Raw genomic sequence first — 27,408 nt, 5'->3', positions numbered from 1 at the left:
TTGAATCTGTTTGGATGTACATAATTTACAATGGCAGAATGAGTGTTGTACCTGGGCCTATATCTTGACCCGTCCACAGCAAAACCCACCCATAAGCAAGTAATCCTGGCGTATTAAATGGGCGGGACCCATTTAGCACCAACCATCAAGAGTTACCCATCCCAGTAAAAGTTATGTTTTTGGCTCAGATATTCAAATCTCCCTGAAAAGGCAACTAGGGATTGGTTGGCATTTTTCCAGGATTCCTCATTTCCGCTGACAGAAGATGTGTTCTATATCTGCACCTCTTATGGATGGCTTTTCATAACACAATCTGGGAGATGAATGGGAGAGGCAGGAGATAAAGGGGCTGTGCCACCGTGCCTGAAAGCCTTTTGCAGTGTTGTGCCCATGTCACAAAAGCCCTGCTGAATGGGATGCTAGATTGGAGGCAGCTGCTCCAATGATCCTTGCAGTATGTGTTGCGCTCGCCCGAAGCAGTACGTGTGTGTCATACCAACGAGCAAGAAAGTGCTGATTCTGTCAGCCCTCAAAGGCTCTCCTCATTGGCTTTTATATCTCCCTGCTCGCGAATTGACTGCGGATGCTGGGAGCTATTTTTAGCCTGGGAAAGAGATCATGAATTAGGCAGGAGAGAGCGATGCCTCCCCAGGTACGTTACTCGGCAATGAAAGTCATTTTAAATCCTTATTGCTGCATAAGAGGTCAGACTCTGCTGTGGGAAGGCAGTGGAGGTGCTGGGAAAGGGGAAACTAAACTTGTAGAAACAGATGCAGAGTGTGGTAATGCAAAGAGTATGAAATGACTGAATGCAAACAGAAGCACACAGGTGTACACTTGCAAGATGTTTGTCAATACAGACACAGCAATTTGCCAAACCCAGTGATGAATTATGGATGAGCTCACAGTTATCATATTTGTTTGGGAACTTGTCAAGAAGAGACAGGCAGCTATAAACTATGACTGAAGGCAAAATAAAACGTGCCATCTGACTGCACACAAGGACCAGCTACCTATCTAAAATTGGCACATTGTATGCACATCAGGCATGGATGTGTTTTTGCTTCATGAATCTGTTTTAATGCATAGGTCTTACTCTTCCTCCTACACAAGGATTTTGACTCACTGTACAATCCGATGAGAACTATTTGGTTTTAAGGCGTGGATAGGGGCTCAGGTGGTCTGCGTAGAGGAGGGTATTTGTTGAGTAGACAGGAAGCAACATTGATTGCTTTTGGTACAGCATGCTTTGCCATCCAATAGCTTTATGAGAAAAGTGTGAAGCCATTTAAATAGCACAGATGAAAAGTACAAGGTACTTCTGAATGCACATGTTTGAGGATAATGGGTAAAGCGAAACAAACCTCACGGATCAAAAGGTTAAGATATAAAATAATGTAAGACAAAATGTAGGAAATGAAAAACATTAGATGTCTAGTGATCCACTAGGGAAATAGAAGTATCTAAAACAGACATATGAAAAAATCACAGTTAAGAAACAATGCTGGTTAAACTATTAAGACAGTGGGAAACCTGATGCAGACACGATGAAAGTAACTGAGCAATAAGGTATCTCTTTTAGTATGGACAAAATTTTGTGGTGACCAAATCCCAGGTAAACAAGAACTGGGGATAATGCTGGTGCACTGCGTGCAATTACTTTATGTTGCTGCAAGACTCATAAAGATGCCTATAAGCCATGATTACAATTGGTGCATGCAAGGTTATTAACATGGGTGGAGTGTTCAACCCCTTTTAGCAATGGTGCAAGTAGCACCTGTAGTAATCGTAAGCCCGCATGATATATGAATAGTAATATACCTCATTATCCTTTAACAATTTCTGGTGTCAATGATTTATTATATACATTTTTTTTGTTATTAATCCTGTTGATTTTTGCCATATAGGGGGACATTCCTAATTAAACATGGAATTACGTGTTTTGTAAAGAAATTCACTACAGAACCAACTGTTCTCCATACCAATTGACTTCGCAGGTACAGTGTGATAGCTAATTAACAAATGCAGATTGTATTCCCCACCCCTTCCTCTTCAAGAGCTGAGGCAGCACTATTAATTGCTTCTTTTGTATGGGGAGGCCTTTGGTGACCTTCCTGCACATAAACAATCAATGGCGTTTTGCTGCTTCTTTGTGTGCTGCACAATGCAGCACACATGGAAACAAACAGCAAAAATAAGGAGAAATAAAGCATTTCTCCTTCTTTCCCCTGTTTAAGACCATGTTTTTCCTGGTCTTAATTTTGGCCCTGCCTCCTATTTGTGCCACCCTTGTAAATAGGGGGCAGCGTCAAAATCATTGGGTGTTGGGGTGGGACGCCCACTGCCACGCCCATTGCCCTCCCCTTTTACTCTAAGTACAGCGTGAAAAGGGGCCTTATTTACAAGGCAGCGTTAAGCCAACTTAAGTGGCTTAACACTGCCTTGTAAATAAGGAGAGGCACCTATCACCAGCACGACGTCACTAAAAGTGACGTTGTGGTGGCGATAGGGGCCTGTAAATATGCTGCTAAGTGCGTTATTCGAATCGACAAGTGAGGTCAACTTCGGTTCTGTACCAAGTGAAAAGGCTAGTGAGATAGAATTCAGTGCTGTATCCATTGAAGGGGTCCCCAATACTTTGTAGAAATTAGATAAAGCTTAGAGAGTTTATATTAAGGCCTAAAAGTTGTTCCTTAGATGAAAATAATGGGGATTTTTACAAGCCCCTTGCTCTGCCGCAGCCTCACTTTTTGTGATGCAACGGCAGCGCAAACCAACAAACCAGATTTGGGAGGCCTCCCAACGCCACTTTCCATGGCTTTGGATGCCCTCATATATATGGAGTAAGGCAACGCAGCGCAAATCGCTGAGTTGCCTTACTCTGCGCTAAGGAGACATTCCATGGGCATCAAAGTAGGTGGTTCCACGAAACACCCATGCATTTTCGACTATGTCTAGATTTCCATGACCATGTAAACCTGGGGATGCGCAACGAGGAGAACTAACTTTATTTCTCCCCCTTTTTACCTCTATGTGTGCTGCATTATGCATCATACATAGAAAGAGGAAAAAACCTCATAGAATTGTGTTTGTTCAGGATGGTCCCCCTTCCTGCACAAAAACAATCCTGTCTACAACACAGACACCCTTGAACCTGTGCCGGGGTGCCTGTGTTGGAGCTGGGCTGCCAAAACAATGCCAACACAGGGGGAAGGACAGGAATGCCCTGTGTGCCACGGATATGGCGCATTCCTGACCTTTCAGTTTGACACAGGACAGTGCAGCAAGGTGACTTTCTGCTCTGTGCTGCCCTGCGTCAAAACCCCATAAATATGCCCCTTCTGAGACCAACTGGGCAGCATGCTTGGCATTAGGCATGGACGGGCGCCAATGGTTTTGCTTTTGCTGTGATCGCACGCCCAGCCTGCTATTGTTTTTCAGAGAACTTCTGCACTTGCTCCATTATGTCAGATAGCATTGAAGAGCAGTATTTGTGGAAAAGACTCACCTCACTAATAAACATAGAAAGATGTGTTTATTGTCATTGTTATGGTTGTCATTTATATATGTGACTACTTTTCCAGTCCAACTTCTAGCCTATCTCCCTTCATGTAAAGCGCTCTGATACCCACTAGGGTCACGTTCGCGCTATACACAACTTTATAAATAAATAGCAGCCTTTTCCCAGCTAGAAATAAGCCTCTAGCCCCTGCCACCCAAACAGAAGACTGCGGCCCTGATTACAAGTGGGTGGAGTTTGCAGACCCCTGCATACACCCCTGTTTGCACAGGGGTCATATTACAAGTTGGGTGGGATTTACCACTTCCATTAATTACCTGGTGCATTAAGTGTCTCACGTTTGGTTACATTTTAACAGGTGAAAACGTGTTAGCCTCCCCTGCTAAATACTGCGAATTCATAGTGTTCACTATGTGTAATGTGTTGAATGAGCACACCGACTCGAAATGCAAATTGTAATTGCTTTTATTTTCCGGAGCGCCGGGAGAAAGCTCCTCTCACAATCGCGGTCGGCGCTGATCTAAAATGGCCGCCTTCCGCTTCCTGTCCCCTGCTTCCTGTTCCGGTAGCAAGAAACTAGAGCGCTACCACATATCTCCCCCCTTTATGCAATCAACAATTATTACAAAATATAGTCCTTCCAGTTCATTTCATAGTCCTTGAACCTTTCAGGTACCTTCACCATCCTTCCGACTCTGGTTCTCACCACTTCACCATTACCTTCTCCTTCCGGTTCTTCTCTGCCTGAACTTTGTCCTACTTCATCTCTTGTTTTGTCCATCACTTCCTCATTGCCTTCTCTCTTGTCCACTCCTTGTGTTCTTGCTCTCGTCTCACCTTCTCCTTCTCTGTCTTCCACTTGCTGCACTCCTTCTCCTACATTCTCATTTCTCCGTCCGCTACCTTCTCTCTCTCCTTCTTCTCCTACTTGCTCTGTACTTTCTTCCTCCTCATTCCCCCAGCTCAATATCTTGCTGCATTTGGCCATGCGGTCCTGTGACCACACCTTTCCGTCGCTGAGCAGGGCGGACCGGGCATATGGTTCCAACACTTGCAAAGGTGGTGAAAATTTACTTTCCCCTTTCTTCTTTAGGATGGCCAATTTCACTCTTACCCAGTCTCCCTTTTCTAATTCAACTCCTTGAACGTTGTGTTTCTTGTTGAAGTGCTTCGTATATACTTCTTGTGCTTTCTCCAGATTTCTTCTGACCACGGCTGGTGACCATTTGCTTTGCACAACTAATTTCCTCCATGCCGTGTTGTCCTTCGTGAAGGCTTCTCTACCTCTCAACACCTTAAAAGGGCTGTAGCCCGTGCTTCCTGGTGTGATGCGATAAGCCCAGATCATTTTTTCCACTTCCTTCTCCCAGTCCATTCCATCGTTGATGGCCGCCTGAATGGTGCCCATGATCACCCGGTTAAACCGTTCCACTTGACCGTTACCGGCAGGATGGTAGATGGGCGTATGTTTAACCTCTATGCCGTTCCTTGTCGTGAAGGCTATCCACTTCGCTGATGTGAACTGCGGTACATTATCACACGTGATAATTTTAGGAATGCCTTCCCTGACGAATGTGGTATGTAAAAGTCGTACCACCGCGTCAGTGTCCACACTTTCCATAATCTCTACCTCCGGCCATTTGGAATATTTATCAATGAGAACCACTATACTCTTCTGTGTCCCTTCTTTGTTGAGGATGGGTCCCATAATGTCCACATTAACCATTTCCCAGGGCCCATCTGGCACCGGAAATTTTCCTAACGGTGGCCTTAACATGCTCTGAGATTTATCAGCCTTGGCGCATGACTCACATCGCCGCACATGTCGTTCTACCTGCGCGTCAATGGCTGGCCACCAGTACGCTTGTCTGGCACGGGCTTTGGTCTTGGTGATGCCTTGGTGTCCTTCATGCAGTAAGTTCATTAGGTGCTCCACTATGCTCTGCGGAGGAATCACCTTGTCGCCTCTGAGCAGGAATGTAGGGTTTTCCGCAAGCGAAAGTTCGTCCCTTACTTCCCAGTACTTTCTCAGTTCTTCCTTAAGGTGTCGTTTTTCTGGCCCCCCATGGACCACGTATCCTTTGATGGCCTCTAGGTCGGCGTCTTCCTTGTATGCTTCTTCCCACTCTTGGGCACTGATCACTTCTTCTGTGTCCTGGATAGTGGCTACCACGTATCCGTCCCATCCTTGTCTCTCACTGCTATCCATGTCTTCCATCGCTGCTGCTCTGCTCAGGAAGTCCGCCACCTTGTTCTGCGGACCCGGGATGTGTTCCACCTCGTACACGAAATCCAGCAGTCTAAGGGTCATTTTGGCTATTCTAGGTGTTGCGTGAGCATGGCCGCTTGACGTCAGTACTCGGACCAAGGGCTTGTGGTCCGTCCTCACCAAGAACTTCGCTCCCCACAAGTACTGCCTGAATCTTTCCATCGCCCACACCACCGCCAGCATCTCCTTCTCTATGACGCTGTACTTCTCCTCGTTGGACGCGAGGGACCTTGAGGCGAAACTGACCGTCGTAATTTCTCCATTGTCCGCCTTCTGCATTAGGACTGCACCTAAGCCCCGGTCACTGGCATCTGTGGTGAGGATAGACTCCGCTCCCGGGTCGAATCCTTTCAGGGGAATGGCGGTACTCAGTTCTTGTTTTAGGGCCTCAAACTCCGTCTGTTCTTCCTGGCTCCACACGAACTTGTTCTTCTCCTTCAGGAGTTGACGTAGTAGATGCGTTTTCGTAGCAAAGTGGGGAACAAATTTACTGTAGTACTCGGCCATCCCCAAAAATGACCGAACGTCTTCTTTCTTGCTGGGCGTGGGGGCATCTTGAATGGCCTTCATATTCGCTCTTTTTGGCTTGATCCCGTTTTCGCTTACTTCATGACCCAGGTACGTGACAGATTGCATCCCGAGCTTGCATTTTGTCCATTCTGCCGTTAGACCATTTTCCTGGAGAGTCTTCAGCACCTTGTGGAGCTTCTCATTGTGGTCCTGTTTGGTTCTCCCCATCACCAGGATGTCATCTTGGAAAAACTGAACATCCTCTACATCCTTCAGCAACTTGTGCATTAGCTTCTGGAAAACCGCCGCTGCGGATGCTAGTCCGAATGGCATTCTCACGAACTCGTAACAGCCGAAGGGCGTGATGAAAGACGTGAGATGGCAGCACGAAGAATGCAGTCGTACTTGGTGGTAAGCAGACGACAGATCCACGGTGGAGAACCATTTGATGTCCTTAGTCTTGGCTAGCATCTCATTGATACGGGGCAAGGGAAATTTGTCGATTACAATGTTTTTGTTCAGTTCCCTCAAGTCTACGCACAGCCTCACTTTACCATTTGGCTTCTGAGCTACAACCAGGGGTGAAAGCCATTCTGCACTTTCTATGGCTCGGATTACTCCTTCTCTTTCCAACCGGTCCAATTCTGTTTGTACTGCCTCTCTGCTGCGGAACGGGATGTTCCTTACTTTGTGTACCACTGGTTTGGCACCTTCTTTCAGCTTAATGAGGTGTCTGTATTTCGTCAATTCCCCTATTAGACCATTAAATACCTTGGGGTACGCTCTTCGCCATGACTCCACTTCGTCCGTCGCTTCCATGTCCATGAGCAATATCTTTTCAATGCCCCCTGGGTTGAGTTGTATCCCTAGTGCTCCTTGGTCTTTCCAGCTCAAAACTGAGGGGCCTTTCTCCGCTATGTACAACTTGCAGTTGGCGTGGCGCCCTCTGAACTCGAATAGGAGGGGGCAATACCCCAACATGGGAATTCTCTGTCCTGTGTATGTTATCGGCCTTAAATCCATAGGGTGCAGTGATTCCTTGATCTTTGGTGCAAACTTTTCTTCCCATACTTGTCGTTGTATGATGGAGATGGGTGCCCCACTGTCCGCTATCATTTCCAATGGTATCCCGCCGATGTGCATATTCAGTCTCGGTTTGTCCGTTCCCTCACCTTCCATTTCTAACACTTGGACGTCAATATACAGGAACTCCACCTGGTCATCCGCGTCTTCTTGGTCCTCTGCCTCCTCGCCTCGTTCTTGGTCTACATATCTAACCATTGCTCCTTTGTTTTTTCGGCGACACACCTTCTCGTAGTGACCGAACACACTGCAGTATGAACATTTTGCTCTGAATGCAGGGCACACCTTGTCATTTCCTAGATGCGAAGCGCTGCCGCATCTGTAACAGCTCGGTTTGCTACCTTTATTCGTCCTGTTGTCCCTTTGGGAGTAGTTACTAGGTCTTCCTCTGACTTGGTTCCTTTGCTGGTCTCTCTGTCTTGGCCGGTCATCCCTTGGCGGCGTCATAATCTTGCATACTGTTTGAGTCCCGCCTGCTTCTTTCTTGGCCGCTTGCGCACAACGTCTCGACAATTCTGCCTTCTTGACCATCGCCCATATTTCTTTGAGGGGAGCGTCTCCATTCACCCATAGTTTCTCCTGGATGTGGGAACTGGATGTGTGCATAATGATTTGGTCCCGGATTAGGTCGTCATGCAGCGTGCCAAACTTACATGTGAGGGCCAATTTCTGTAATGCGACGACATACTCATCCACCGTCTCCCCATTCTTTTGCTTTCTTTGAAAGAAATTGAATCTGTCTATCGCGACGCATACGACCGGCCTGTAGTGTGCGTCGAGGTCTGCGATGGCGTGACTGAAGACATCCGTGTCCGTATCACCTCTCTCGGCTTTGACTATGGTATCGTACACTCTGATCCCTTCCGGGCCCAAGTTGTGCAACAGTATTTTTTTCCGTCTCTTGCTCGAGAATGGCGTGTCTCCTTCTTCTTCCAGAGCTTTGAGATAGTTTAAGAAATACCTCTTCCAGTCTTCCCACTTCATATCCGGTTCTCCGCACTTGGTCAGGAATGGCACTAATTGGGTGAGAGAAGACGAGTGGACCGCCATCTTGGCTGCGCCTCTCTGGGCCGCTGGAACAGGGATCGGTCGGCCAGGCGGACTCCCAGGCGTGTGCTGTACGGTATTGTCACCTGTACCGTTATCGCTGTCGCTGTCACTTCCCTTGTCTCCCACAGCGGGGCTTCCCCTTCCGGTCGGGTTCGACGAGCTTAGGACCTCTCCGCCTAACCGCTGCTCCGCCAGGTTGCCGGACTCTTCGTCGCCCTGGTCATGAAGGGTATACACTACTGCGTGGAACTATGGTGTCCACGCCTCTCGGGTGCAATCCAGCTCTGTGGGTGGGTTCCCAATCCACTCCTCCGCATGAAGGCACTCTACTGCTTGTTGGTCGCCGCTCTGGATGGCCCTCCTGGCCGTATGGTTTTCTAAATTTATTTATTTTTTATTTTTTTGTCTTCAGTGAGGCTCCTTTGCTCCTCTGCCACGCTCCGGAAGAAATGTTTTTTTTTTTTTTTTGTGTGCCGATTTCGGGACTCACGTGGCCGCTCCTGTCGTGTGCTGCGCGCGTGTGGTCTAATTCCTGATCCTCGTCGCCATTGTAATGTGTTGAATGAGCACACCGACTCGAAATGCAAATTGTAATTGCTTTTATTTTCCGGAGCGCCGGGAGAAAGCTCCTCTCACAATCGCGGTCGGCGCCGATCTAAAATGGCCGCCTTCCGCTTCCTGTCCCCTGCTTCCTGTTCCGGTAGCAAGAAACTAGAGCGCTACCACACTATGTTGTCTGAGGTAGGCACCATCTCAGGTGTAACTTAGGTCCTGTCTGTCTTTTACATCCTTTTAAGAGTCAGCAAACAATTTGGAACTGTAAAGCTGGGGAAACGCTTGGCCCGGATGTTTATGAAATGGAAAATGGAATGAATGAGTTGGACTCCTCGGGGATGCAAATATATTAATGTTTTAGCCCTGATGTGCTCTCCTTTTGTTTTGAAAAATTTCCTCTTGTCAAGTGTGTCCAATTCTTCAATTAAATCAATATTTGCAGCTTTAAAATCCCAGCTATGCATTCAATCCTGGTACCTTCTAAGACCATTTTAAAGGACTGTGCAATTTTCCATGCATAAATTCAAAATTCGCTGACAAAAAGTGTCTGGCACCCTGTCCTGCCCTTGAATATTGATTAGTCCACGACCTTGTCTGCTGCAAACATAGGGAGGTGCCTGAAGCTGCAGGCGCGCGACCTTCAACTCCCACCCACACTTGACTTCGGTTTTATTGTTCTTCACTTTTAAGCTGTCATTGTCATTCTCTTGATAATGTGTGTCAGCAAGTGACTCTCGCCCACGCAGGCCTGTCTGTTCTTCTGCACTGTGGCTGGTTGAAGTGTGAAACTTCAAATGTGTGTACATTAATGGGCCTCTGATGCTGCGCTCGGTTTTACGTGTCCCCTAACCCTCTAAGGATGCACTTATTTTTATTTTTATTATTATTATTATTATTATTATTATTATTATTATTATTATTATTATTATTAGCAATTCTAGTATAGCGCATAGCTACCTGTGAGGTTTCCCAGCGCTGGAGGACATTGGTCAGTAACCTGAGTGCATGACCTAGAATTGACAAGTTTTTAACTGTTTGTGGAACAGGATCAGGGATTTGTAGCCATGCCACCCCTGTCTAGCAGTTGGCACAGTTATTCTGTTACTCCTAGCAGGGCGACCTCTGTGCTGTGTTCAGCTCCAAATCCTGCCGGGGAGGAGTGAAGGGAATTTTGAGTTTCTACATAAGTAGAGAGTTGAGAGTTTACCTGTTTTTCTAAGATTTTCAACAGAATGTGCAGTAGTGAGATGGGGCTGTAATTTGCCCAGTTAGAAGAGTCTAAGTGGGGCTTTTTCATCTGAGAGAGCACCATGGCATGTTTCCAGAATTTAGGTATGTGGCTATGCTTTATGGAATGAATTCATTTATGAAAAAATAAAGTGAAAACTGCATTTGAAAATACATACCACAGGAGTTCGACAATTCTTCTTTATTGTGCTGATAACTTGTGGACTGTAATATGATAAAGTAATATGTATGTACAAGAGTGCTGAAACCGTTTGCAGTGCAATTTGTTGTGGGACAATGATCCCACGTTATGGGGAGTATAGAGGGAAGTACTCCCTGGTTTTGTGCAAATTTTTTTTACATTAGGACACAATTCAATTTGTTGTGTGCTGTTCGAAGTAGCCTCTGCCCTCTGCTTGTGTGTTTTGAAAGGTATGTGGCCTTCTCTTGGTAAGGAATTCAAAAGATCCACTAATAGAGACAGGATACGCGGACTCAAGGAGCTCAGCTTCGAGGGAGGGTGAGGGTCATGCGAGGAACCTGATTTGATGGACCGTAATAGTTCATGAGTTGGGCAACATCCAAAGAGGGAAAAGATTGTAAGTGAATGGAAGTGGGAAGCTATCTGATGGAGTTACTTCCTTGTGTGGTGCAAAGTCGAGGGTCGGGCAAGCATTTTCAGGTGGAAAGAAGCCCTTAGCTCCCGTGGCCAGCTTGAGGCAGATATTTGTCACCCTATTGACAAAGAAATCTGCTAGGGCTTTGCATTGATCCTGCGAGAGTGAAGTAGAGGGCATAATTTTGCTAGGGTTGGAAAGACCTTGGATGACTTTAAAGAAGGTCTTTTGACAATTTTGTGCTTTTAGTTTTTGGTCAGAGTAGAAGGCAGCTCGGGCGATTCGGCATTGAGCATGATAAATATTCTAGGCTGTCTAAAAACTGATTTTGTGTCATTACCATATTGCCTTTGCAGCCTCTTTCAAGTCTTTTACATGATTTATTTTCTTCCTGTAGGATCTCATTATGCTATGGGTTGGGAGGGTCCTTCCTGGCCCCAGTTCTAGGTTTGGCCGGCAGGATTAAGTTTTGTAGCCAGTTGTCAACCGCAGGGTGGTCAGAGTCAACTTGGGATAATAATTGGGGGAGAGTATTCCATAAACTAGTATTAAGAGCTGGGATGTCCAATTTGGTCTAGTTTCTGGTCATTGCGATAAGTCTGGCAGCTGTAAACGAGGATAGGTGTGTACATGGTAGGGCAAAGGGGAAACATTCATTGGAATAAATGCCTGCATTGTGAAGTCAGTAGCAAGGTAACACGGAATAGGGGCAGTTACTTGTTTAGCCTCCTCTGTTATTCTAAGACTCTATTTCATTTCATTGATGATGGTGATGTATGTCTTAGCAATATTTTATAAAATTAAACTCTTCTACATTTTAAAGATCTTTTGTTTTAATGGGAATTTTTCTTTGTCTTTTTTTCCTAGGTAAGTAGCAGTTTTGAAGAAAGTTTAGAGTCCTGTTGGTGAGTTGTCTGTGTTGTGATCCTTAATCGTCTCTATTTATCTGTACTTCAGATTCATGCCCAGTGGGACAATGCGCCTATTGTTGAAAATGTTGTGTTATTGTCTGCCCATTCATTTGAAAAAAATGTACTGACTTCTGACAAAAAAATCTTTCATGTGCATTTACAATGATATTTAACCACCTGTGCAGTTTCTGTAAGAAAGTGTCACTCAACAGGTGGCTTGTGAGATTCACAAATCTGTTATCATGTCTATTTTTCCCTCTTGCAACTATTTGTACAGTTATGAAACAAGGAAGCCATGGACTACCGGGGCCAACATGATGAATACTTCATAGAAATGATTAAGGGAGGATTCTTTCTAGTCGAATTTCCTCTTGTTGTTTATAATAAAATAATAGTTTCTCGATTGTAGCATTTGATTAGATTTGACTCCAATGCAGTGAACTACTGATGGTAAACTCGTCAGGTCTATGGTCAGTCCTTAATGATGCATTGCTTTCAGTTACAAATTCCATAAAAGCTTCAGTTTTTGTTAAATCTGATCACTATCCAACCTTTTGCCACACTTGTGGTAGTATTGTTAATGTATCTGCAGCTTCACTGAGCTCAGACCAGGAATTCACATTTAGGTATCGGGATGCAGACAAGCTTTACAGCCAGGAGCAATGGGCATTGCTTTATGATGTTCTGAAAGAGGCATCATTGTGAAATTTCAGCCATATGAATGAATGCAAGGATTGTGCACTGCAGCAAGATTCCTTAAACTGAATCGCCTCAAAGAACTGCCTGGTTAGAGGGCTCGGTGGTAAAAGATTTGGAAGATGTAAGGTATGAGTTTCCTTCTGGACACTTGGCTGGATGGACATCACAAGTGCACTCCTCAGCTTGAGTCATTGTAATGTGAGACATCTACCTGCTTTTGAATTGGTGCATTTCGAAGGCAAATTATGTACATATTTGGTATTTGTATCATTTGAACCTACCCAAATTATTCTGTAGCTGAGTGCAGAGCGTGTGGTTCTGTTCCTTCTTCCTGAGTTATATTGGCACACTGTTGGGTGCATATCTAGCTTAGATAGATGACCTTGGAGGTTAACCTGGCCTTAATGGGAAGCCATTGAACATAGAAGCGGGTTCAAGGTGGGGGATAGCCTACTATGGTGTTCTAAACCAAACAAACTAGGTAGAGAGAACCCTAAAACGCCAGGAGGAAAGAGGTATCGTAAGTAATAACAATTTATAAATAATGAATAAGAAGAAATGTACACCATGAGGCGAGCCATGAGGTGGGCAAACTTTGGGTGGGAAGTCGATATAAATAAATACCACTCACGCTCTTCTTCAAAGGACAGCTCCTCTTTCCTTAGTTGAGAGGCAGAATGGGTTTTGAATCTCACTGGGAAAAATATGGACATATCTATTGAAATGTTTGAGGGATACCCAGCCCCATTTTGATAGCTTGTTCATCCGGACAGCTTTATCTTTAAGAGTGAATATTTAAATACTAATAGATTATAATAGCTGTAAAGAGTTTCTGTTACTCCTAACACCCACCCCCTTGCTTTTGAAAAAGCTATCATGTTCAAAGAGGACTCATCCTTATATTTTAGACGCGTACCTTCATTGTTCGTGTGCATGTTTTAGACTCGAGTGTGCTGAGAAAGGTGACTTAAAGAATGTATGTCCACGGACATTGTATATTGTCCAGTGCATTTTACCGGTTTCTGGCAGAGAAGGAAGTTAGATGATCCTGAGAAGCTGGATTACAAGCACAGGGAAAGAGGTTTTATAAGAAGATGAGAAGACTGTTTCAAGAAACTCTCAAGATTGTCCGATAGATCTGTACTTGAAACGGGCAGGGCGATTTTATTGTTGTGATTGTATTTTGTATATAATGTCTAATTTTTAGATGCATACAGATTGTTATAAAAAGGCAAATAACTGCACTAGAAAATGTTTTTTTACATAGTAAGTTAATACCTGTTTCTGATTTAGGCAATGAATTAAGTAAAAGTCAAGTTACAATAGAGCTCTAGTTTCTATTTAGTATGTTTTATATGTAATAGCTTAAAACTACATGTATATACGCAGATTGATGAATGGCTGAACGTAGAGTGGCTCACCGCTAACTACTTGTGAGGTTTCTTCTATGGAGGAGAGTGGGAATGAAAAGAGAGATTTCTCAAAGTAGGCAGAGATAATGGTGCGATGTACTAACCACAAATCTAATCTGAGTGTCAAGTTATTTGTAATTTTAGAGTGATTTACCCAGATCAGATCAATAAGACCAGCAATAGAGGTAGGTAAAAACCAGTAAATTGGGGTATTTAATCCTCACACTACAGGCCAGTTAACTCAAGCGAACATTTATGATGCATACATCTCCGTCATTCGCTGATTCCAGGGCATCATTCCAGTCGAAGGAGTAGGTTTGGCCAGGCCATTTACCTCATCAGACATTTCCTCTGAGGGCTGAAACCTTGCAAGGCCTGTGCCTTCATATTAACTCTCTAAGCTTCATCTAATTTCTACAAAGTTTTGTGTCTGAATGCCCACTCCCTGTAGGCATGGAAGCGGTGTAAGTTCAGAGAGGCAGAGGAGGGAAAACAGATAGAGGTAAGAGAAAGAGAGAAGAAGGAAACAGGAAGCAAGAGGGGATGAAGAGACATCTAGGAGAAAGGCACAATTGATAGAAACAAATCTTGAAAGGAGAGAGGGAGAGGAAGGGAGTAGGGTGGGTTTGAAAAGCTGCTTTAAGTTCCCCGTTAAGTCTTGCTAAGGGGCATATTTCCACTACAATGCCAGACTGTTGTGGATCTCGAAGGCTGCAATTGTCAAGTTGATTGTGGATTTTGGAAACCACAGATTGTTTAAGAACTTTGAACATGGTGGGAAGGTTGACTTTGAATTGGAAGCATTGGCTGAATAGCTTCTTGAGCAGAGTATAATGAAAGCTTGTTATGTGTTACTACGGCTTTTCCTACATTACAGAGATGTGCAGGATTCAGAACAAGGGTATGGACATTTTGTAGGGAATTTTATGGGTGTAGAATATCCATCTGATGAATCCCAAGATTTTTTATCTTGTTGTTCCCATAGTGGTGTCAATAGAATTCTAGCCCTGTGCATGGGATCCTGGGGGCTTTGATGTAATGTCTAGTTGTTTAACCAATCACCTATATAGGTTTTATTTTTACAGGCTCTTTAACGCAGGATGCAATGTGACTCTTTTGCTTTTATGAAAGGAAAACATATTTTGCTAATGATCTATTTAAAAGCTACATGGCACAAATAAATGAAAGTTAAAGTAACATGTTTAGAGCAAGATTTACTAGGACTTTGTACCAAGTTTGCATCACAAAAGTGACATAATTAGTGCAAAGTGTAGAATTGGGATTTTCTTTCTAGAGCAACATTTGGCACTGGAAAGTAGATCTTAAGTAATGGAGTATCCCATAGGTGATACATGGACATTCCCATACAACCACCCCTGGACTTTGATACTAGGCCCTATCTCCTAAAATGATAAACATGGTTTGCAGCAAAAAATAATGGGGCATATCCTCAAGAGAAGGACAAAGTGTGGCATTAAGCACAAATCGCTAAAGCCACGCTCCGCCATCTGAAAACGCAGGGACGTGTCGTATTCACAAGAATGCGGCACACCGCTACGTTTTCCCTAGTGCTGGCGCTAAATCTAGCTGCCTAATGCCAACGCAGGCTCCCTTGCACCATATTGCAAGGGTGCCTGCTTTGGGGGAATGAATGTTTACATGCAGGAAGGTGTCCCTTCCTGCACATAAGCAATCCAGAACGGTGAAGTGTAACATCTATGTGTGCTGTATTGTGCAGCACACATAGAATTAGCAAATTTTAATTTTTAAAATTATTGTTTATGTGCAAAAAGGGACCCTTTCCTGCACATGAACATTCATTCATGGCGATGTGTTCTTTCTATGTGTGGTGCACAATGCAGCACATATAGAAACATCAAAAACAAAGAGAAATTAAGCCTTTCTCCTCTTTCCGCCATGTTAAGACCAGGTTTTTCTTCGCCTTAATTTTGGCATTGCGTCCTATTTACGCCACCCTTGTAAATAGGGGGTAGCGTCAAAATCAATGGGTGTTGCAGCGGAACGCCCTCCGCAACACCCATTGCACACCCCTTTCACGCTAAGTGTAGTGTGAAAGGTGGCCTTACATACAAGGCAGCGTTAAGCCACGTTAAGTGACTTAAAGCCGCCTTGTAAATGAGGTGTAGGGTTATCACACCAGGAATGCCTTAAAAGTTCCTATGGCGACAGTGGCTTGTAAATATGCCCAAATGTTTCTTGAGGAAAAGGACTGAAAAGGAGAACAGTTTTCATTTCTCCTAACTTTTCCACTCAGTGTGGGGAATGTAATGAACTATATCTAAGCATAGTATTTTGGACTGGAAGGGTAGCCTTCTCATGAAAAACCTATGCTGGACATCACACACACACACTCACACCCTTACACTATGTTGAAAAAGTGTGTGTGTGGAGCAAGGAAGTCTTGAAGAGCACCAGTGCAAGGTGAGAGAGAACAGCACCATATTGTGTTAGAGATGACTCTATTCTGCTCTCTCTCTTTCACGCACCACAGCGCAGCAGAGCAACTTTGGCTGCTTCATTGTGTGCAGTCTTATTAAATCTACCGCATAATGAAATACACCACAATTATAGAAATAGGTTAACCTCTTTGATGTGTCGGACGCCACCCCCGGCCGTCCAACGTCACGGTGCTCATGTGCGTCAGACGGCCGGGGGCCGACCGAACTGTGCACGCGTCAAATTCCTCCCCACCTTGGCGGAATTTGCGGCACATTAAAGAGGTGAAGGAGAACAAGACACATGAGCTTGTAAATTTTTAAGTCACAAGGAGCCTAGAAAGAAGTCAAGCACTAGGAACAGCAGGTCTCAATCGAGCATGAGCTAGGCGCAATTCAGGCCAACCATGATGGAGCGAAGGTTGGATACACCAATCGGGTTATCGTGGCCAAAGGGTTTCGCCTTCAGATTTAGGGCCATATGTATGAATTTCAGGGATTGTAATTTTGATCCTTGAGCCAGGTATACAAAATATAAAAACATTATTGAGCTTAGTTCCAGGTGAAGTTCTTAAAGATAAGATCGATAGATGGAAATGTAGCGACCTCCCTGTCGCTCGGCCTGCCTGCTATCAACTGACACTCTACATTCCAGCCAGGCATCCAAACACTCCATGAGGTCATCATGCATTCTAACACTCATACTAGTTGAGCAACAGGGAAGACACAGCCTGTGCGAGTAAATACATAAGTCAATTATAACATATCCCCCTTCCTTAGAGGACCACAACAAAGAAGAACTTAGGGAAAGAAACATGTAAACCAATATACACAATGCATTCTGAAAATAAAACATTTACATTGCAAAGGAAAGTATTTACATTGCATTCCAAATATAACAAGATTGAGATAAGTCCCATCCCCTCCCTTGGGGAAAATCCACAACACAACCGCGCAGAGTGGTGAAACAGAACTCGTGAACAAAATTGGGGTACTCATCGGCCCACCACAGACACGTAACAGGGTACACACCACCCTGTGGAATACAATTGGAGCTTCCACACCTCACTGCAAAAGGGTACTCACCACCCTAGGAACAAAACTGGGGCACTTAGCTCCCACACCTCACTGCAAAAAGGGTACTCACCACCCTAGAAACAGAACTGAGGCACTTAGCTCCCACACCTCACTGCAAAAGGGTAGTCAACACCCTAGTAACAAAACTCACCACTCTAGTAACACAACTGCGGCATAATAAGGGTACATGCATCCCTATATTAAAAGAACAGGGGTACTCGCCACCCCACAGCGTCACCTAAGTATCAGACCCCACAACCTCACACGTCCCTAAAAAAAACATAACATGGGCAAAACTTCAAAATAAAGAGTACACTCCTCCCTAAAAACAAATCTCTAACCCCACCACCGCCCTCACAAAACAGTATTGTTGCAATCAAATTGAACAAATAGCAAGTGTGTTGCTCCGGTGAGAGATCTCTCACCCGAGGTACTCATCCAAAATGCAACACTCAGCCTAAAACATCCAGCTTTTACACGGAAGACTTCAGGAATGCAGCTATTAGACCTCTGCACATGGAGACAAAATATTCGCCCAAAAAAACCAGTACATACAGTTCTCCACACACCCAATACCAGGGCTCTTGGATAGTGCAGGATCCCACATGTTGCTCCGTTAAGACGAAGTTTCCAATAACTTTATTGAAAATTACAACCTCCCAAAAACAACGCAGTTGCCAAAGTGTGTAAAAATGTGGTTGGCAAAACGTGCACACCACAAGGTAATCACGAAGATAATCAATGGCAGAGATTCTCCAATCCCAAGATGGTGACACGCTGTGTACATCACCCTGGATGGCTCACTCACGTTTGTACACCAAAACGTCTCACTAATGATCCATCGAACATCAGCAAGGATTCACGAATGGAGAACGTCAGATGAGATCTACAACGACATCACTGAACTTGGAACCAGGTAGGGTTGCACGCGCTCACAGTGTGCGCGCTGTGCACAGCTCGTGCCATATTTCAAAGTGGCTAAGGATCGGTTGAACTACCAAATGTCCAGGGGGGCAGCCAAAGACCATAATAAAACAAAGTAGACTTACCCCCAAGAGTCCGCACCTGTATACGAAATGTAGCAGCCGTTTAAAAGTTGCACATTCCAGTGGCGAAAATCTCCTCAGGATCTTATGCGCCCACATTTCTCACAAAAAAAACACTTCAAAATCAAACGATGTGCCCAGTCTCCACAGTCCTCACAACAACGAGCTTGCTATATCTCATTGCTCAAAGCCGTCAGTAACACCAACTCTAGGGACTCCTCACCCATGTTGTACACCGAGACAACTGAGGAAAGTCTAGTGCAGACACACCTCCCAAGCATTTGATTATCGCTTCTCTTTATGTCACCTGACCCACAGGAAAAGCGGTCTTCTCTCTCACGACGGTCCTTAAGTAAAGAAGTACTTGCCAGTGGCATTTCAACCTGAAATCTCTGGGCTGGTCACCAGTACTGGAGACAGTATCTTGAGGCAACAGGACATTGACTCCGCTTATCCAAAGCATCAGGGTGATAGCAGACTATGCATTAACCTGTTAATAGACCAGTAGTAGAAAGTGTAATTCCTGACAGGGGTGGCAATTTTCCCTGCACGCGTTGCTGCTGCCAAATCCCAGGAACCAGTTGCTACTGTCACAGCAAATCAGCAGCTTGTCCCAACGACGGTAAACAGCAGTGCTTGGCAAGAGCAACTCCAAGGCAGCAGGATGGCAGTAATATTCGCAGTAGCTGCTCAAAAACCAGCAATAAATGGTCAAACGCCCAGGGCTGCAGGCTGTCCAGGTGACAAAGGACACTTGTGGGGTTGAGCAAGGCGTTTCCTTTCCTTAAGACTACAGTAGTTCCAATATTTTTAAGTAAGTTTCCTTAGTTCCAGTAGGCTCCTTTAAACACAAGTTCCAATTTATTTTCTTTGTAGGTTCCTTAGTTCCATCACAACACTTAGGGGCATATTACCAACAACTAGCGATAATTATCGCTATGTTGGCTTAGCGGCAATATTTTTATCGCCGAGCTGCGGCGATTTTTATCGCTTAGGAGCCTTGATATTACCAAGGATTATCTCCTAAGTGATAAAAATCGGCCGAAATGCATGAATATCGCTGAAAAGTCAGCGATATTCATGCATTACCGAGCAAATGCTCTCAGCCATGTTATCCACCTCCCATTGGATAACATGGCTAAGAACTGCTCAGGGCAGGTGTTAGCTTTTGGAGATATTCGCGCTTATCGCGAATATCTTCAAAAGTTGGTAATAGGAGATAGCGATGTTAGCGACTGTTTCCAGTTGCTAACATTTTGGCACGCCCACTTTGTATGTCATTAGTGATAAATTTCACTGACATGCAAAGCGGGGCCCAAGATGGTCGCTATCTCCTACTAGCTGTCGCTAACTGGTGTTAGCGACAGCTAGGTAATAGGGAGATAATTTTATCTCCGCTTTCTTGGCTTTTAAAGCCAAAAAAGTGGAGATAAACCCCCTTGATAATATTCCCCAGAGTCTTTCCTTCACGCGTAGGTTCTTTAAATTGTTGCCAAAAATGTTGTAAACAGATGATCCTTGAGCCAGGTATACAAAATAAGATAAGTTTATTGAGCTTAGTTCCAGGTTAAGTTCATCAGGATAAGATAGATAGATGGCTTGTAAATCCCATCAGGAGCGACCTCCCTGTCGCTCAGACTGCCTGCCATCAACTGACACTCTACACTCAACTCAAAACATCAAGTGGGAGGGAAAGGGAAGCTGTGATCCACTCAGCTTCCAATGGTTAGTATAAAGATCAAGTAGGGGGCAGAGAGGACCACTTGTCCTGTGTCACCAGGGTCTCAAATAGCGTGGCAAACCATTGTTGTAAAAAACCCTCATATACGGACACAGGCGTTGGGCGGTATATGTTGATTCTCTGCCTTTGTGTACCGTACCAGCATGATCATTGGGTCTTTTTCTTTTTTTCGTTATGCTGACCTCCACATGGAGGAAGACCAACTGGGTTGACAGTAGTGGCCAGAAATTAAAAAAGGGCGTGCTGGTGCTCAAAAAGTGAATACAAATTCCTAAATTCAAGCCTCATGAGTTTTATTCTTGAGGCATGTGAAGTGGGAAATTAAAAACAAAGTCGTGCATGTGTAGACTTAGTTACTGGTCTATCGCACTGGTGATCGTGGTCATCGTGGTCGACATGTTTCAGCCTCTTGGGACTTCTAGAGTCTTTCGTCAGGACCAATATGTTAAGAGCCTAATTGTAGCTCTTAGAGGTGAAGTAAGGGGTGTTTGTTTGTTCACCACCTTAGTAGGTTAGGGTCAGATCTATATTATCTGTACCTAAATGGAAAAGGAATAAGAAAAAACATTGTAGAAAAACATTGTGTCAAAGGTAGATAAAACGTGTCTTTAGATCCTAAATAGCTGTGACAGTTTATCTATTAATATAGTCCCTAGGGATTCAATTTGGAATAGGGTACGTGTAGAGCGATTGGCGTTCCAATCATGCCAGTGTGTATTGCAGGACTAGAGATAGGTACAGCAGGGTAATGATGCAAAAGTCAAGTTTAAAGAGTTCTTTTTGGGGAGTTGGTTAGGCCAGTTGCTGGAAACCTTGTTGACGGTCTCCGTTGTTATAGTAAAGGCCTTAGTGTCGTATCTATCGGTTTTTAGGACTTTTGTTTGCAGGTTCCAAAGGTATTATGTAGTTGTTAATAAGCAATAGTTTGTTCCTTTAGAGATTAAATGGCCGCTGTGTCATGGCGAGCCGATAGCAAGACAGTGCTTATATGTACAAAAGGTGGATTTATTGTAGTCTATTCTCTTGTTTCGTCATGTTATGCGGCTAGTCTGCGAGCGGTTGTAATCGTAAGGCGTTGAATGTCGGGTGCGTCATTATCTCAGGCACACTGCTTTTTGATGGATTCTCTTATCTTATGGTGCAAGTGTAATGCGGGCCATGTTGACGAAGGATCACTGGTGCACTCGTTATTATATAAGACTCATCATTGTATCTGGTGTGTAATGATTTGAATCGTGGTAATCAGTGTACTCGTATAGCAATTCACTAAGGTTCGGCAAAATTACGTATAATATTGACAATATCTTTACCTCCGAAATTCGTTGTAAATAGTTGCATCGGGGTACCACCGAGTCTGGAGGACCTTTTGCTGATTAGGAGACAAGGGAGGAAAATTGGGTTAGTAATCTTTTACTCACGGTTACCGTTTCTCTACGAGAACATTCAACCTACCTGCCACACGCCGGAGCTCGCAGCACCTACCTGCCTCACGCCAGGACAGTCAGCCCACGCCGCCACCGCCGAGAGTCACTTTCTCTGCACTCTGGTCGCGCCGCCGCTCCGGGACTACGATTCCCGGCAGCCTACGCGGCGGCGCGCGTTGTGACACCGCGAGGGCGCCAGGGGAGGCGCACAAAAGCGCCGAAGGGCCGGCGGAGCATTGGGAGAACATTCAACCTACCTGCCACACGCCGGAGCTCGCAGCACCTACCTGCCTCACGCCAGGACAGTCAGCCCACGCCGCCACCGCCGAGAGTCACTTTCTCTGCACTCTGGTCGCGCCGCCGCTCCGGGACTACGATTCCCGGCAGCCTACGCGGCGGCGCGCGTTGTGACACCGCGAGGGCGCCAGGGGAGGCGCACAAAAGCGCCGAAGGGCCGGCGGAGCATTGGGAGAACATTCAACCTACCTGCCACACGCCGGAGCTCGCAGCACCTACCTGCCTCACGCCAGGACAGTCAGCCCACGCCGCCACCGCCGAGAGTCACTTTCTCTGCACTCTGGTCGCGCCGCCGCTCCGGGACTACGATTCCCGGCAGCCTACGCGGCGGCGCGCGTTGTGACACCGCGAGGGCGCCAGGGGAGGCGCACAAAAGCGCCGAAGGGCCAGCTACGCGGGACGCGAGCGGGACGCCCGGGGCGAAGCCCGGGCAAAGGGCGGGCCGTCTGAGGCCGTCCGAGGTCGGCCAAGGTCGGGTTGGGCCAGGGACTCTGCAGTTTCTTTCATAGCCTAGCTAAGGTCTGCTGTAACCCGGATTCATCAACTCACAGGTACATTTATTACATCTTTTAACCTGTTTTGAGCTCCAAACCTGTGCTACATCTGTATATTGCTGCACATATGCCAGGAAGAAAGCCTACCCCTGTTGCAAACACCATGGAGAACTACTTAGTTCAAAAAGTGACTAAGATAAATAGTGATAGAAGGTCCTCTTTGGGCTTAGAGTCATCTATGCTATCTCCATCTTTAGACGAGGAGCTGGAGCCCGAGGATCCTTTCGAACTGCTAAATTGTAGTCTCTCTGGTGAGGCGCATGCTTCTGTCCAGGATTCTGTTATCATACAACTCAGTGGTACAGTAGCTAGTACTGCTGATAACAATGTCCACGAAGTGGTGACTCCGAACTCTTTAAACTGTGAGACCAGCACTGTAAAGCCTGTTCCTGTACCTGCACCGAGGGCCACAAGGGCCAAGAGGAAAGTTACTCAGAAAAGGGGGGGACTAAGGTCAGCTAAAAATAAAACATTTTCGCCACCAAGGACAAAGTCTGATGATGAGGCGGACGATTCGTCTGATGAAACTTGTCTGTCCTTCTCTAATGCTCAGTTTCAGAAATTTTGTAGCATGATGGATACAAAAATTAAAGGGATAGTTAAACCTTTGATAAGCAAAATTGACAAACTATCCGCAGAGGTTTCCAAATTGGAAGGCTTACTTGGAAAAACCCTGGGAGAGGTGGGAAAACTCCCAGAAGTCATTACCTCTAGTGTCCAAACCTTGGCGAGCGAAATTCAACTGACCAAACCTACTGAACTGATCCCTACAGTCGCCTCTAATCCTCCAATGGCCCCATTGATAAGTCTAACGGATGATATGCCTACTGCTGTACCTTTTGTTCCTCTTCCTGGTGAACCTAATACTGCGCAAGGGTCTTGTGAGCTGGTGGTGGAAGCGTCACCATTAGTTCTTGTATTAGCTAATGTGCCTCCATTGGGCTCAGGCGAAGTAGAATCAACAGCATCACTCCTTAATAAATCTTTATCTTGGCTATCTGATAATATGTCCATATCTCCATGGGGCAAGCAGCAATTAGCCGAGGAGTTGGTCAACGCAAGAAGAGTTGAGTGGATCGGGAATAAGGAAAAGAAGTTTAAAGGTGACTGTGTAGTTATTAATCTTTCTGATCCTGAGGTACTACCAAACATCCTGCCCCACATTTTTCCGCCGCAGAGACGATCTACCTCCATTGTACCTTTAACTCTTGACTTTTTCTATCCTCGAAAAGGCAGAGGCCTGAATCCATGCACTCTGAGAACAAAGTGGAATGTTATACCCAAAAGGGGCAGTAAGAATTTTGGCTCCGTTGGGTGGGGCCTAGGTTTGGAAAATAGATTTTCTGCTCTTTCTAACTTAGATGCCTGTGATTGACATACAAAGTGTCGTTTACCACTGATAGAAATTTGTTCAGATGTTTGTTCAACTGAGGGGTGTAGACAAGCCAGAGGAGGGACAAGTGATTTATGTCACCTTGATGTTACCATGGGATTACCTCTTGTAAGTAATAATGTTAACATTACATCAGATACAGAGTTAAATGGGTCTGATCACAGTCCTGTATTAAGTATGGTACTAGCCTCTGAAAATTTATTATCATGGAACATAGCTGGGCTTAGTTCCAAAATGGTCTGTGGAGAATGGTTAGGGTTCGTTAGCAAGTACGATATTTGTATTTTTCAAGAAACATGGGCCTGTGATCCTGTCTTCGCTTTGGGGTACTTGAATTTTTATGTACCGGCTTCCAAGGGCCCCAAAGGGAGACCGATGGGGGGTCTCACTATATGGGTCCGCCAGTCCCTGAGGATTGCAGTAAAAAATCTGGTGCTTAACCTTAAAGACATACAACTTATTAGAATTACGAGGGACTCCTCCCCTTCCATTGATATTTATAATGTATATGCTAGGGGTGGTAGTGGAGGTAAATCAGCAGTCCTATCGTCGTTGTATAGTCTCTTAGAAACTCACTCCTCTGGGAACAACATTATACTGGCTGGAGACCTAAATCGTACTTTTGAACCCCTTGATACTGGAGAGGCTTATTTAGGTGCGGAGGAAGATAAGATCTGGGATATCCCCGCACTTGATTCAATCCCGATAACCCGTTGGACTGAGGATGTTCTCGGCCTAAATGCTATGTGCCTTGAACACGGGTTAAGGGCTCTGAATGGTCGTACTAAGTCTGACAGAGTGCCAGCCATGACTTTTAATAATGGCAGATCCAAGAGTCGCATTGATTATGTTATTTGTAGTATGTTCCTATGGTCATATATAATTGATATGGAGGTCAAGGAAAGGCCAGAGAGTGACCATAATCCCTTATGTGTTCGTCACAAACTGTGCCTGTCTGATGTTATTGCATCTAGTATTTCTGCTGATCCTTTACCCCCACTGATTGTGCCAACTAACGATTTACGCAGGCTCAGGTGGGCTGCTGTTAAAACTGACCAGCTGGTCATGGAAAAAATAAGTATGGCAACTGAAAAGGCTATCATGGCCCTCGAGGGTGCGGTTGCGCACCCCCTGAATAAAAACAATGTTAGCAATGTCCATGAAGCTCTTTTCAAGGAAATTAAATGCCATTTTTTGAAACCAGCAAACAAAAGGCGCACTTGCACCTATAGAGCAGCAAAATGGTACAATCATGAATGTAGGGTGGCAAGAACATCCCTGGGAGGAGCAATTAAAAATAAAAATCTAGAGGCTATCAGAGTAGCCAGGAAGCAATACAAGCAGTGCATAGTAAAAGCGAAAAAGGATTGGGACGAGGCACATTGGAATAATTTAAAAAATGCGAGTGACCATAAAGATTCCAGGTTATTTTGGCATATAGTCAAATGGGGACAAGATCGATTAGAAGAGGCTACCTCTAATAATGTCCCTCAGGATGCTTGGGTTAAGTTTTTTGGTGATCAGTATGCTTGCAGAGAACAGGCAGTAGACAGAAGGTGTATGCCCGTGCAACCAGTAGAGGAGGACATCTTCTCCCAGAGTGAAATTACTAGTGCTCTCAAAACTGTCCGAAGGGGGCGGGCTCCTGGAATTGACGGGGTTCCGGCAGATGTCTTCTTGAATGACATCAATAAATGGTGCAAATACATTTACCTGTTATTAAATTTTATCAGCAGAGGTGCAGACATCCCAGTAACCTGGCGGGGTGCTGTTATTATTCCTATATTTAAGAAGGGAGACCGAGCCCAGCCTGGTAACTATCGCCCCATCAGTTTAATTGATACTATCCAGAAGGTTGTGGGGCGAGTAATTGTCAACAGGTTGTTAGATTGGATTGAGGATAATAACATTCTATCCCCGTTCCAGGCCGGATTTCGCAGGGCAACCAGCACTGTGGATCAAGTCTTCCGTTTTCAACTGATACAGTGGAAGACCGTGGTGCTAGGCGGAGGTAGTTTGTATGCAGCATTTGTTGACCTGCGGGCTGCCTTCGACCTGGTACCTAGGGCTAAACTGTGGGAAGTGCTAGAGACACTAGGTGTTCCTGGGGACCTGTTGACTTTAATTATGCGTTTGCACGAGGGCACCTATGCCAAGATACGTTGGGGAGGGTACGGGAATGACACTGCCGAATTTCCCGTAGAGCGCGGGGTTCGACAGGGTTGTTCAATGGCCCCTACATTGTTTACCCTTTTTATCAATGGTGTAGTTGCCCGCATGCAAGCGCAGGCTGTGGATGCCCCTTCTCTGGCAGGTGTGAAAGTCCCTATTTTAATGTTCGCCGATGATACTCTGGTTTTATCAAAAACACCGAGTGGTCTGCAAAAGGCCTTGGCAATATTTGATGAGTTTTGTGTCGACCATGGTTTGGAAGTGAATGCGTCCAAGACAAAACTCATGGCTTTTAATCCACATAGAAATTTTAAACCAAATATCTCCATGAGTGGTCGCACTCTGGAACTAGTAAAATCTTTTACTTATTTGGGGATTCTTATCTCCAATGACAACAAGTGGCAACAACATCTAAATATTGCTACACTGAGGCACAAGCAGCTAGCTGGTATTATCATCAAGGAGTATAAGAAATCATTGACAAAACCCATTAAACCGCCTTTGATAATATACGAGGCAAAAGCGATTGGGTCTGCCTTGTATGGGGCGGAGCTTTGGGGGAATGAAAACCTCCAAGAGCTCCAAATATCAGAAAATAAATTCTTCAGGTTGCTAACAGGTGTCCCGCAGAGCAGTCCACTCTTGCCCCTGCGTTATGAATTAGGAAGGAGAGAAATCTCGGAAAAGGCTAAATTACGTCCGATTTTATTCTGGCGTAGACTTTGGACCACGCCAGAGCTCTCCCACTACGCAGACGGGTTTATTGATGTTATTAAATCTGACCATTACCACAAAATCAGATGGTTTAAAACATTGAAAAATGTATTGTTTAATCTAGGACTAAATGCCCTATGGACTGATCCTGCTGGGGCTTTATTTCCCACTAAGATTGCCCTAAAAAATATTTTCTGGGAACATGTTGCCAATAGGAGCATGCTTAGTACCAACAATGGGACCTTGACTACTAGTTTCTTAGAAATTAAGTTGTATCCCAATTATGAAAAGTATTGGGATTACATCACAATCCCCATGGACAGAAAATTGTTATTCCAACTGAGGGCTGGATCGCTCCCTCTTCGCAAATTTACATCCAAATGGGAATCGGGGGGCATGGCCATTTGCCCAGTCTGTGGGGTAGGAAACGAAACTCTAGGTCATTTTTTGTTTTGTTGCCCAGCATATTCCGTTCCAAGGCGTGTGTGGTTGGCTCCTATGTGTAGGAACCTAGGCACAAAAAGTAGTATAGTGGCATTGCGTATTGCAAAATCCACTACTGAAGAATGGATTAATATTGCCATCGCAAAATATTTGGGGTGGGCTTGGGTCTTAAGGCAGAGACTGTTGGCAAATTAAACCACCCTTTACCAAATTGCCCACGGACTGCTAGACAAATGT

Source organism: Lissotriton helveticus, chromosome 2_1 (assembly GCF_964261635.1).
Source record: "Lissotriton helveticus chromosome 2_1, aLisHel1.1, whole genome shotgun sequence".
NCBI classification, from domain to species: domain Eukaryota; kingdom Metazoa; phylum Chordata; class Amphibia; order Caudata; family Salamandridae; genus Lissotriton; species Lissotriton helveticus.
Note: the sequence above shows the minus strand (reverse complement) of the source record.